This window comes from Ailuropoda melanoleuca, chromosome 10 (assembly GCF_002007445.2).
Source record: "Ailuropoda melanoleuca isolate Jingjing chromosome 10, ASM200744v2, whole genome shotgun sequence".
NCBI lineage: Eukaryota > Metazoa > Chordata > Mammalia > Carnivora > Ursidae > Ailuropoda > Ailuropoda melanoleuca.
The window spans coordinates 98,321,477-98,334,950 of NC_048227.1; positions in this window are offsets into that span (position 1 = coordinate 98,321,477).

The following is a 13,474-nucleotide window of genomic DNA, read 5'->3' on the forward strand; positions in this document are numbered from 1 at the left end:
AAGATCATACACTGTTTTCTCACTCTCTTATATGCACTGCTTTTGAGAGGGGTTTCTTATGGTACATATCCTTTTCTGGAATATGAGCAGAACATAGAGTGTTTTGCTTCTTTTCAGCTGGAATTCATCTGATGCATTACTTTCACTGAGGAAGCTTTGGGAAGAGAGGAGCTCGGAAGCTTATACAATTTGGGAGGCTCTCTTTAAGAAAAAGAATACAAAATTATAAACCCACAATTAGATATGAAAGTCAATAGTTATTTGGAACGAGGAAAGAAATCATAAGACATGACAAATATTTAATGACAAAGAACACAAACATCACAATATCCAGAAAAGTGACCTAATAATTTTTATTATTAGCTACTCTCATACTTCTTTGATAATCTTCCCCCTACATTTTTGGAAGCCAACTCTTTGGTTCCCTCTTCATATGATAAAGTTTGGGGAATATTTTCCATAGAAGGAATTGAAAGATAACTTAGTTTTTGCTTTACCACGATTGATTAAAATTTGGTTTTTGTTTTTCATAGTTTAGAAACATTTCTTGCAGCTTTACAACTTATTATTGGCAATGCCATATAAATTGTTAGGACTGTTGTCAAATTTGGAAAACCTTCTATAAAGTTTTTTGGCTATATGATCTGTATGTTTTTAGAACATTTTGAGTTTTTTATACAGTGTCTAATTTTAAACACTGTGAATTAATGACACTCATTAACCAATTTGTCATAGACGTCCTCGTTGTAGTGATGTATTGTAAGTTTTTATTATATTCATTGATGTCAGTATTCGGTGTCAAGTAATCAAGATATTTAATTTTTTCCAGTGTATTTATATGATTCACTCCTCTTTATTAATTGGGTTATCAAACAATCCACGAGCCTATTCATTACTTCTACTCAATTTATTTATTCCTCTTAATAAATTACTGGATTTGATATGATGAAATTTTTTGTTGCAATTCACTTGTTGATACAGAAATAATTTCTACTGATTTTTTTGCTCTATTTATCACTCTTTCTTTTGTGCCTTACCGCATTACTTTTTTTAATCTAAATTTTCTCTGTTCTTTTAATACATAAATTTAAAGATAACAGAAAACATGTTCCAAATTCACATAGATCAGGTGTCTGTAATTTTGCATTTGTTTCATTGAAATGTTCTAAAATATCNTGCTCTATTTATCACTCTCTTTCTTTTGTGCCTTACCCCATTACTTTTTTTAATCTAAATTTTCTCTGTTCTTTTAATACATAAATTTAAAGATAACAGAAAACATGTTCCAAATTCACATAGATCAGGTGTCTGTAATTTTGCATTTGTTTCATTGAAATGTTCTAAAATATCATTCCACATTTCAGTTAAAATGTATATTCCTAACTCAGTTCTCCCTTTTGGATTTTCAAGGGACCAGAATACCACCTGGAAAGGGACAATGATTTTAACTGTAAAGTGTCTTACATTTGCAAATTTTACAAAAATATCCAGCCATGTGAGTACATTTCCAGGGCCTTCCCAGGGCCTTGAAATAATCTAGTTCAAGTGAAAAGCCTGACTACTTAGTGAGCTTCAGGGCCCCTCTGCTGTGGGCAGGAGTGAGGCCAGACTGAATGACCTCCAGGGACACCGTTATTAGAGGACTAATTATGCCACCAAGGCAAAACAAGAGCTCCTTTACAATATGAGCGTCGTAGTTTGTACCTCCTTGGCGTCAGGGTCGAGGGCAAGGACGTGGATGCAGGCAGGCCGTTTATCTGGCAGGTGAGCCCAGGAAGCACAAATGAGGAAATGGGAAACATCAGGATAGGAAAGGGAGAAAAGCCAATTAACGTGGTTAGAAAGTAGTTTAGGGGCGCCTGGGTGGCTCTGTCGGTTGAGCGTCCAATTCTTGATTTCGGCTCCGGTCATGATCTCAGGGTCCCAAGAGCCCTAGGTCAGGCTCCACACTCAGCTCAGAGTCTGCTTATCCCTGTCCCTCCTCCTGGTTGCACTTTCTCTCCCTCTCAAATAAATAAATAAAATCTTACAAAAAAAAAAATAGTTGAATGAATGGTAGACTCCAGAACAACTAAGGCTCAATCTCACCAGAGACCCTTTGAGGGGCGCCTGGGTGGCACAGCGGTTGAGCGTCTGCCTTCGGCTCAGGGCGTGATCCCGGCGTTATGGNTGCTCAGCTCAGAGTCTGCTTATCCCTGTCCCTCCTCTTGGTTGCACTTTCTCTCCCTCTCAAATAAATAAATAAAATCTTACAAAAAAAAAATAGTTGAATGAATGGTAGACTCCAGAACAACTAAGGCTCAATCTCACCGGAGACCCTCTGAAAAACTTTGTAAAGCCCAGCTCTGAGGTTTCCCACTGGAAGCTGGGGAGGCTCCCGAAGCCCCGAGAACAGAAGATAGGAGGGCAGGGGAAGCTCTCAGTCTGCCCAACTGCATGTCAGCTGCAGGTGAAGTCAGGAGGACCTGGGGAGATAGGGCAAGAACGTGCGGCACCTGCTTCTCTGTGTGNCCCTTTGAAAAACTTTGTAAAGCCCAACTCTGAGGTTTCCCACTGGAAGCTGGGGAGGCTCCCGAAGCCCTGAGAACAGAAGATAGGAGGGCAGGGGGAAGCTCTCAGTCTGCCCAACTGCACGTCAGCTGCAGGTGAAGTCAGGAGGACCTGGGGAGATAGGGCAAGAACGTGCGGCACCTGCTTCTCTGTGTGAAACTTTTTTCCACCTGAGAATTTAGGAGCTCACAGTTATTTAGAGTGACAAGGAATCTTCAATGCTATGGACCTTTCTTATTTCATTCTGATGACTGAAGTTAGAGGAGAAGGGGTTGAAAGACAATGTGGAATCATCCCAACTTGCCAAGGAAAGTTCTCTAATCCCAGCAATTAAGTTATAGAGTCAAGACATTTTGAGCTAGAGATAAGTATTTTCTTTAAGCTCAAAGGGAGCACAGTCAGAATTTCTAATACTCTTTACTTCAATTCATTTACTTTCTAGGTGTAAAGAAAAGTGGTGAAATATTTTTGTATACGCCAACAGGAAACCATTCATTCATGAGAATGAATTTTGCCTTTCTAAGGGCTCCTGTGGTATGTGGTCTTTTCATTTTGAGGAAGGAGAAAAACTTGACCACTTTATTCTCAGTATGATGGTCACCTATTGAAGACTGGAGTTACGATAATTCAAGGGAGAAAAACAAAACACTGAAGAATGGGATTGGTTTAGTAGGAGAATGAATGCCAGACTGTATTAATGAAGCTGGGTTCTTGTCCAAATTCAATCAATGCCATGAACCTTGAAAAGCCATTTCCTTTCTCTGTAACTTAGTTCCCTCATCTATATGATAGAAAGCTTGGATTGGTTGATCTTGAAATTCCCTTCCGTCTCTGAGGTACCGTCTTTGGAAAAATTAAGGGCATAGCATGTCATGAGGCATGGGTCTTACTGTGACACAGTGCCTTTGTCAAATAGGTTAACCTTTTCGACCTTCATTTTTCTCATCTGAAAAACAAAGGGGCTGGGTTAGATATTCCTTAAGGACACCTCTGTTATATATAATCCAATGAAACGAAATGGGGGCAGAAAATCTGGAAGGATGCACTGAAGGAAGCCTAGTCTGGCCACTGGGTGGTGATCTTGTTCCATGTGAAGAAAGATTTTTACAGCTTTTTACCAATAGTGCCAAAGTTTGAATTAACTAAGCAAGAAAGATTTTCTAAAGGATACTGAAATAAAATCAGGTCAGCAAAAACCCAGAATTATGGTGGAATGACAATAAATAGCAATGCCAAATAGGAGACATAAAATCCCTATAGTCAAGGCAGTAAAACATAGAGGGGTATATGAGAGTTGTGTTTTGGGTATTATTTAAAGGAATATAGGGAGAGGAGTACATTGTAAACTTATATAGTTTTTGAAAAACATGATTTAAAAGTTAACTCTAACATTTAAAGATTTAACTTGTAGAATAACCAAGTACCTTAAAACTGCTGGAGTATACACACCCAAACCTACGAAATCTAAACCAAATCAACAACATGTTATTTATTTTGTCTAAATCTAAAGGAAACACAGAAGGGAATTATAATCCTTTTCCAATATTTTAATATTAAAGAAAATGAACCAATCCACAGGCTTTGAGCTTTTCCACATTTTAGAGGAGAACGTGGTCTCTGTCAAGCTCTTAAGCTTACCTTTAGGATTTTGGAAGGATCGCTCCTAGAGTTAATGATCTATATTGGTACCGGCAGGGCTTTGAGTCAAGGTCCGTTTCTGTGGAGATAAAGGAGCATCAGTAGGAATGCAGGGGAGGACAAAGGCTTTCTGATCACAGGCTGCCCACCTCTATCTCTAGGAAAGGTTATATTCAAAAGAAAAACATAATGTTCCCAATAAAGCATCAGTGAACATGAAGAGGAAGACCCAAGGGCTTGAGGAGGAGGGCAAAGCTGGAGAACTAGACTCTGGCATGCAACCTTTGCTCTCCCAAATATTGCAAATCAGGTCCTGTACAGTAAGCGAGAGCCCGTGGCGGGAGGGTCGGTAGGCTCTAGCCTGCCCTTCTCCACTGCTGATTCCTCAGCTTCCCCTCTAGTTTTCTCCCAGTTACTCCTCACCCTCCCTTGGAGGGTGGGCACGGGTTTTTCCAGAAGGCCAACGTGTGGGCCTCTTGGTTCCTGTTGCCATGGCTCCTGCTTTTCTCCCCATTCCTTTGCTACATTAGCTATTAGCTTACATAATCCTCTCACAGGAGGATGTCCCCATTCAAAAGAAAAAAAAGTTATATTGCTAAGTAACCTTTAACAATGAATAGCATTCATTATGCATTTGCTTAATGATACAAAGGCATTGTTTGCTCCATTTCAGGTGATAACAGCAGATCAAAGGCACCGGGACCAGAATGCACTTTAGAAGAGCCAGTGGAGACTGTATGGAAATAATGCTTAGCATTTATGTCGCACTTTATACTCTCAAAGGATTCTGCAATTATTAATTATCCCACACAATAGCTCTGTGAGGAAGGTCCGTGTCATTAGCTCTATTTTGCTGATGAAGAATCTGATAGCAGTTAGGCGATTGCCTGCATCACCACCATTGAAAGTTCTCAGGTCTAAGCCGACCCAGGGGTGGGGATTACAGGTAAATTGCGAAGCAGCCCGAGGATGGACAGAGCAAAGCTGCCCCTTCTGAGGTTCCGTTTCCTTTGATCTGCCTTTTGAAAACCCTCCCAGCAGAACCTTGTTCGGGACTTGCCCACTGCCCCCCCAACCCCACCCCTTGCAGCCCGATTCCTCTTGCTCTAAACGTCTTTTCTACCTATGCAGGCTTTTCTATGTAACTTCAATCCCTTTTCTTTCTTTCTTTCTTTCTTTCTTTCTTTCTTTCTTTCTTTCTTTCTTTTCTTTTCTTTCTTTCATNCGATTCCTCTTGCTCTAAACGTCTTTTCTACCTATGCAGGCTTTTCTATGTAACTTCAATCCCTTTTCTTTCTTTCTTTCTTTCTTTCTTTCTTTCTTTCTTTCTTTCTTTCTTTTCTTTTCTTTCTTTCATTCATTGAATCTTAATTGAGTACTTACTGTTGTTGATTTGGGCAGGGATGTAGGAAGGGAGAAAAACAACCCTGATTCTCAAATGATTTCTGCGTTCAGGAACTTTTGCTCTGTAGCAGATAGACCAGGATACACCCCTCGCCGAGATGCTGAAGGAGGTTGGAGCAGAGTCTCCCTGTGAAGGGCCGCCCTGAGCAGGTGATTGATGCCTGTGAGTCCTGCAGTCAGGCCCCTAGAGACCCCCGGCAGAGAAGATAGGAGTCAGGCGTCCTGATGTTGGCTACTTCACGTTTTTGCCTGAGGCCAGGCCTTCTATTGGCTAATATGACAAACTCATATTCTGTAGTGTTTTAATTATTTGTGGATTTGAATGTCTTCCTTTTTTATGGTAAGAGAAGCAGTTTGGAAATAGGTGCTGATTTTTCTGCGCACGGCTATTGTAGGAATCACAGCATGGCCACCATGTGTTGTGTGCCCTCTCTGTCTCGTGCGTAATGCTGGTCTTGGCTAAGCTTCGCAACGACCTTGGAAGCGGCTATGTTATTACCCTTTTTACAGTTGAGGAAGGAAGGACTGAAAATGTTTAAGTCATTTGCTCAAAGCCACATAGTTCTTTCAGCCATTTAAAAGGAATTTGGTGACCTCTGCTTTGTGGTAAGCAACAGAGATCCAAATGGTGAGCAAGACAGACGTGGTCACTCCCTATTTTTAGCTTAGAGTCCCTAGTGGAAGACAGACATTAATCAAATAATAACTACATGTCAACATAGAAATACAACCTGTAAGAAAGTCCATGAAAGAAAAATGAAAGGTACAATATAGGAGAAGCTCACACAGGGTGACCTGATCTGTTCATAGGCTAGCGAGGCGGGGACAGATATGGAGGAAAGGTCAAGGTCAAAGACGGTGTACCTGAAGCTGAGCCTTGAAAAATAATGGGCCAAGGTGAATAGCACATGTGAAGGCCTTAATGTAGGAAGGAGCTAGGAGTGTTGGAGAATCTGAAAGCCGGTGTGCTGTGCAGAAGAGGAGGAAAATGAGTGGAGGCGGGAAGACAACTGGAGAAGGAGGTAGGTACGGTTTGATCTTGCATGACCTTGTAGCCTAGGGTAGAATTTGGTGTTTAGAAACAATAGGTATTCAAGGATTTTAAATAAATGCATGGTTTGATCAGATGAAAAGTCGATTCGCAGACAGTGGGGAGAATAAATTGGAGAAGAGCTAGAGTGTGCCAAGGGACTCGGATATGGAGGGTGTTAAGATAGTTTTGGTGGCGATGATGGTGGGACCAGGGCAGCTGTGGTAGAGATGGTGAGAAACATGCTGGGTTGTGAAATTATTTGGAAAGTTAAGTGCACAGTTTTTGGTGATGGGTGTGAGGAGACAGGATTGGGGAGGAAAATGCAGGTGTCGAGGCTGATTCCCAGGTTTCTGGCTTGGACAAATGAATGGCTGGAAATTCGTACAGGAGGGACCAAGGGTTTGAGGCACGTTCTTAAGTGGCATAGGTAGAATTTGAATTTAGCTCTGTTTCTCATCAAAATATACTCTATCGGTAGGAGAAGGAATGGAATAATGAAGGGGGGGGTAAACAGAAGGGGGAATGAACCATGAGAGACTATGGACTCTGGGAAACAAACTGAGGGTTTCAGAGGGGAGGGGGGTGGGGGGATGGGTTAGCCTGGTGATGGGTATTAAGGAGGGCACGTATTGCATGGTGCACTGGGTGTTATACGCAAATAATGAATCATGGAACACTACATCAAAAACTAATGATGTACTGTATGGTGACTAACATAGCATAATAAAAAAATGGTATTTCATGGAAAATTTGGGTGCTTTAACTCACTACTCAAATAATTGCACGTGTGATTTTTCTCAACACTGTCATACCTCAGGGCGTAGAAGTGTTTTATGTATTCTTCTCTTTGCATCACGCAAAATAATCAAAAGATATATACTCAAAAAAATATATACTCTATTGCCATAGCACATACCTGTTTTGGGGAACCTAGCATTGAATTGTACTTCCAGCTTGCTAATTGTGATCAGTTTCCACTGCCTTGCTAATTGTGATCAGTTTCCACTGCCATCCCCATGATCTTCTGGAAGAAATGAACTTCACCCTTGTTGTCTAATCTGTAGTGACGTCAGCAGCAGAAATGTCCAGCTAGAGAGGAGCACAAAGGAGGTCCCTTTTGGGAGGGAGACCTACAATTCCACCAACCTTGCTGTTCAGCAGTTAGGTGGGAAGGCTCGGGCTCGAAGTGTTTGGGTTTGACTTCTGTCCCCATGACTTGTGATCTCTGTGACATCAGGCAAATTATTTAACGTTTTCAGGTCTCTTTTTCCTCATCTGTGAAGAAATAATTATAACAGTATCTTCTCCATCATGGTGTTGGTTGAAGAATCAGGACTATTGCTCATAAGACACCTTTGAATGAATTAGAGAAAGGTTCCTATTTGCAAGTAAGAAGTCTTTTTGAAGTTAATATATGATATATTTTTAATTAATTTCAATTATACAAACATAAAATCATTTTGAATAAATAATACAAATCAAATTATTAAACATAAAATATCCAATTTGAATTTTTAATCACAATAATTAGAAAATCAAATTTAAAAATAATAGATACATAACAAGCTAAAAATTTTAATAGCAGTTAATTATGAAATTTCCATAGCAACAAATAAACAAGTACTCTAATGTAATTAGTAGCTCGTTATATAGTAACCTCTAATTTGTCAATTTAATACTTACTTTGTATATTATTAATGCTAAATTAATATTGGTTATTACCTAATTATTTGTTTCATAAAGAAAGTGCCTGTATATTTAAAATGGGAAATCTGCAATCCCATTCTGTACAGAAAGCAAGTAGCAGTGTATGCATTGCAGGATAGTGTCACTAATAGAGATTTTTTTTTTTAATTTTAAGATACTAATCTATCAGTACTTCAGTAAGAAAGCAACTTCTTATTTAGAAACAGAAGTTATTCTGAATGTTGTTAGATCATCAAATTATTTTAAAATATATTCTTCCTTTGTAAGTTCAAGTGGAAAGGGATATATATCAATCCTATTGAAAAAGAGGATTTTACCATCACCTGCCACAAAACTATATTAATAAACATGTAGCTTGCTCATCTTTAAAGCTAAATTTGAACTTACGGTAAAAAATACTAAAAAAATCTCAAACCTATAAGATGGCTGAGACATGACAGTCTTCTTAGATGTGCTACTTTTGTGCAGTATACAACCTAAACCACTGAACGCAGTGGTTCTGGGCAGGATTGCAAGCAATCGTTCTATAAAGTACTTAGTGTACATGGGAAGGGTCATACAGTGAGTGGTCACTAATGTTAGCTTTTTATTTTAAGTTATTAAACCTACACAGTAATAGAGGCACTGTAGGATAAAAATGCTCTTGCCCCAGCCCTAGTTCCTTTTTCAATTAGTACTGAATGTACATTGTCAGTGTGGATAATGTACTTTAAAGAGTGATGCTCAACTCAATCGCACAAATGCTTTCTCAGTGAACTCCTCTCTTTAGCACCACACACCGCAGGTAGAACTGCAATTACAAGATGCACAGTGCTTTGTTATCAGTCGAAATTGATTGCTTGTTCTCAGATTCACAAAAATCCACATTATGGTTGGTTTTAGTGTTTTGGTTTAGTTCATGGCAGCAGACTGGGAAAGGAAGCCCAATGCTGATTGCTAACATAGAAATGACTAGTCACCCTAGTAGGTATTCCATATTGGAATATCCAAGGGAAAGAAATGGGGGTCCTTTAATGCTCCGTGGTAAGCATATTTAAAGAAGAGGTGAACGAGAGACCCTTGTGATGTGATTTAAAATGATTTAGGAGAACAGAGGAAAAAAGAGATGAGAGAGGTTTTTATAGAGAGAAGATGACATTTAGCCAAAATGCTTCTATTATGATCAGAAGAGCATGAAGACGTGAACAAGAGGAAGCAGGGAAGGCGATGTGGAAGAGGAAGCGATGTGGGGAAGTCAGGGGCACTGGCTTGGTAAGCGGTGCACAGAGAACGGTGAAAACTTCATGTCAAAACGTCCGGCTGAAAGAGTGAGCATGAGAGGACAGCAGAGAGACAACTGAATTGTCAAAGCCAAGCATGGCATTGCCGCACACCGAGCTGGGATAAGCCAAGATTCAGGGGTTCCTTGGTCATTTCTGCAGCAAGTCCAAGAGGAGAACTGGTCGTGGGGGGACAACCTCAATTTTGTTTTTGTTTGGTTGTTTTATTTTTTGAAAAGTCCTGTCTTTACCTCCATGTTGCACTATGTTTGAAGACCTTTGTTTTTTTAAAAAGCAAAATACCGTATCAGTTCAAAGCATCATTAGTTATAGGGGGCTAACTGGAGACAAATATTTCTGGAAGGTGGACATTAAGAAGAGAGAGAGAGGAGGAGACACAAAGGGAGTACCAGGAAAAGGCTTCTGAGGGAGGTAGCAGGTGAGTGTTGTGATCAGTGAGAAACCTGCTCTGAAGTGAGAAAGTGAGAAATCTGGGCTCTGATGGAGAGAAATCATTCATAATAGCAACAGCTTTTCTATTATATATACAGGGACTTCCGTACTTGTGTATCTATTTATAGTTATAAAATCAAGAATAATTAAGTCACGTAAGGGCAAACTTTTTCCGCAAAGTACTAAACAGTCTTCCACGTAATAAATATTTCAGTCTTTGTGGGATGTACAACTTCTGTTATCACGCCTCAGCTCTGCCACTATAGAGGAAAGACAGCCACGGATGGCATATATATGGATGAGGGTGTCTGTTCCAATAAATGTTTATTTACAAAAAGAGGATGTCAGGCTGGGTTTGTCTTGTGGGTTATAGTGTACTGACCCCTGATCTTAGAAATCGAACCCCCACATTTCCAGATGAAAATAGGAGATCTAGAGCTTTTCGGTAAGCTACCCCAAGCATCACAACTCAGGAGTGGGGAGTATGAATTGGAGAATAAGTGTTTAGGTATATGCTAATTTTGTAGGGCGCTTATTCTTTAAAGCAAAATAAAACTGAGTTGCACTGAAATTCAGACTCTCAGACACTTTTTGAATGCTTCACTCTGGCTGATTGAGGCTTCCGAATAGCTCAGAGGGCTTAAATCTTAAAGCCACCAAGCCTTTCCGTGTTAATTATTTTGGACAGATCATCTTTCCAAGGTCTCTTACATTTGGCCACCCCTTTTTAAACAGCATCTAACTTAACTTTTGTGAAAAAGAAAAATCATGTTTGTAGCTTATTATCAATTTTAGAGCTAAGTATCCCATCAGGTGTCAGACGACCGCGGGCCCTCAGGAACTATGGGAACTCAGAATCGCACTCTACCTGGGCAGGACCCTGTTGACTCATTCAAGGGCATCTGCGTCTTTCTGGATGTCCGCCGGTCAGCAGTTCTCTGGCTGTGAGTGACTGCACCCAGCAGCATCCCCACCCACAATCGGTAACCAAGATTATCAGATGTTGCAGCTTGTCAGAACTGGGGTTCCTGTGAGACTCTCTGTTCTTTTCTTCTTCCTACCTAGCTGCAACCCATGAAGACTTTTCGTAGCCACTAGCCTAGCAGAAATGAGAAGCCTCATTCCTGGGTTTGGTACTGTTGTCTAAATCTGTTATTGGGTCCTCAGTTCCAGGCCATGTGAATGCCCCAGGAGCTGCTGCTGGTCTAGGGTTAGGTCTAGAGCCCTAACTGCCATGACTCCTATCTAGCTCTGTCCTCTGACGCAACTCAGGACTGCTCTGAATTTAAGCTCTCTTCTCCCAGACTTACCTTCTTACCTTTTGCTGTCCTTTTCCTCCTCCATCATGTCTTACTCCTCCTGACCAATCCCTGTGGCCCAGGTACTCCCTGGAAATACTGGGGACAAAGCCCTGAGATCAAGACTCTTCCATTGCCTGATGAAGACTCGAAGCACTGCATGGATCCCTAGCAGTGATTTGATGTTTGAATGGGATGTTAATCACAAGTTCATGAAATACCCTAATCATTGTGATTTGGACAATTGGCCTAATTCATCTGTATGAGACTGCCAGGTTCAATCCTGTTCTTTTAGGCTGACTCTGTGGCCCTCACCTGCAGCTACAGGTAGCATCTTGCCTCCCAGGGGAGCACATCAGCTATGATTATGAGGAGCAAAAGATCTCTGAGAGAAGACTTGAAGGGCTTCCTTAGGTAAGGGGACGGCTTTGAGCCATTATCTTTCGAGGGCAACTGACTGTATGTTCTGGTTTGCCTGGGATCATCTCAGTTTACGTTTGCTGTCCTGGCATTATAATGAATAGGGTCCCAATTATTGTCCTGATTTGGGTGAACTCTTATATGGTAAACCTACATATCTCATCTGAAAAATGGGGATAATATTGCCAACCCTTTCTTTCTTACAATGGTGTTGAGAGGACTAAATGAGATTATGTTTATGAAAGTGTTTTAAAAGGATGTAAAGAGAGGGGATGGGGTAATAGGGTGATGGGCCTTAAGGAGGGCACGTGACGTAATGAGCACAGGGTGTTATATGTAACTGATGAATCACTGAATTCTATCTCTGAAATGAATGATACACTATATGTTAATTAATTTAAATTAAATAAGTCTTAAATAAATATTTAAATAAAATAAGATTTAAAAAAAGGAAAAAGGGAAAAAATGATTTAAAGAAAAGTTGCCTCATGGCAACATGAGGTAGTGGTATTATTTTTTGTTGTTTTGATCTATTTTGGCTCTCATAGACTTATTAGTTCAACTCCATTTTCTTAGATATGTTTCAGATTGTTAAGGTCATGAAACAAGTTATCTCCAGATTAGAGAGGTCTTATTAGATCTATATATGGTTCCCTTAGCAGCAAAAAAAATTTTCATTTTTTTCAAGTTAACACTTCATTTAAAAATATGATTGATTTTTATAAAATAGAAACATGCTACCACTATAATTTTTTTCTCCACTATTCATGCTAGACTTCTAAATGATAAAACAAAGAAAAAGATATGCAAGTAGAATTTTAAGTAAAGGAGAAGTGATAAAGCACTCATTATAGCAATAGTACAAATGAGAAGAAAACCAGAGCACAGACCTGGTTTATGGAGTGAGTGAGTGTGTGTGTGTGTGTGTGTGTGTGTGTAGTAGTTTTGATTCAATTTAAGAAATGTAAAGTTTTAAATGCACATTTTCCTGTACCTCTTCATACTGAAATGAACAAATATTCTAAGCAAGAAAGGAGAAAAAGTGGAGCTGGACAGCAAATAAGATGCTGGATCACATCCTAAATGACTGAGAGTTGACTGTCTTTTAAGCAATGACATTTCTTCTCTTTAGCAAAACAAGCAATCCCTTTTGTAATTAAACTCCGGTCTGATTGTGTTCTAAGTGTTGCCTCTGGTGTAATAATGCACTGGCTCAAGTGGGATTGCTTTTCTATTGCTCTTTATTTCTGAATGACCTGATCCTTTCTAAATAAGGAGAAAATGTGCTTATCTTAATGAAATAATTATTTCTTTCAAGGTCTGACAGTATTATTTGGTAAGATATCTATTTTCAGGCTTCTGTTGATGGATGCCTCCAGGCTACGAAGGAGTTAATTTCCCTCAAATGGACAGTGTGAGTTCCTTAAAACGGAGGAAAGCTTTTATGGATTTCACAGGAGGGCTCTCGGCTCTCTCCACTGGAGTGATTTGCCCCCTCCATTCTCTGTAATTTTGTTTTAACATGGTGAAAATAATCTGTATTAGGATGCCCCTGAGCTGAAAACTGGTAACCTAAATTTAGGTTCTGTTTGACCTGCAGTTATTAAAAAAACTGAAAATGATGAAACTTCATATTGAAATATAAATTTCTGGCTTCTCAAAAAAATTGGAATATTTCATGTCAACAAGTTGGCTGGAAGCTGAGTACTGAG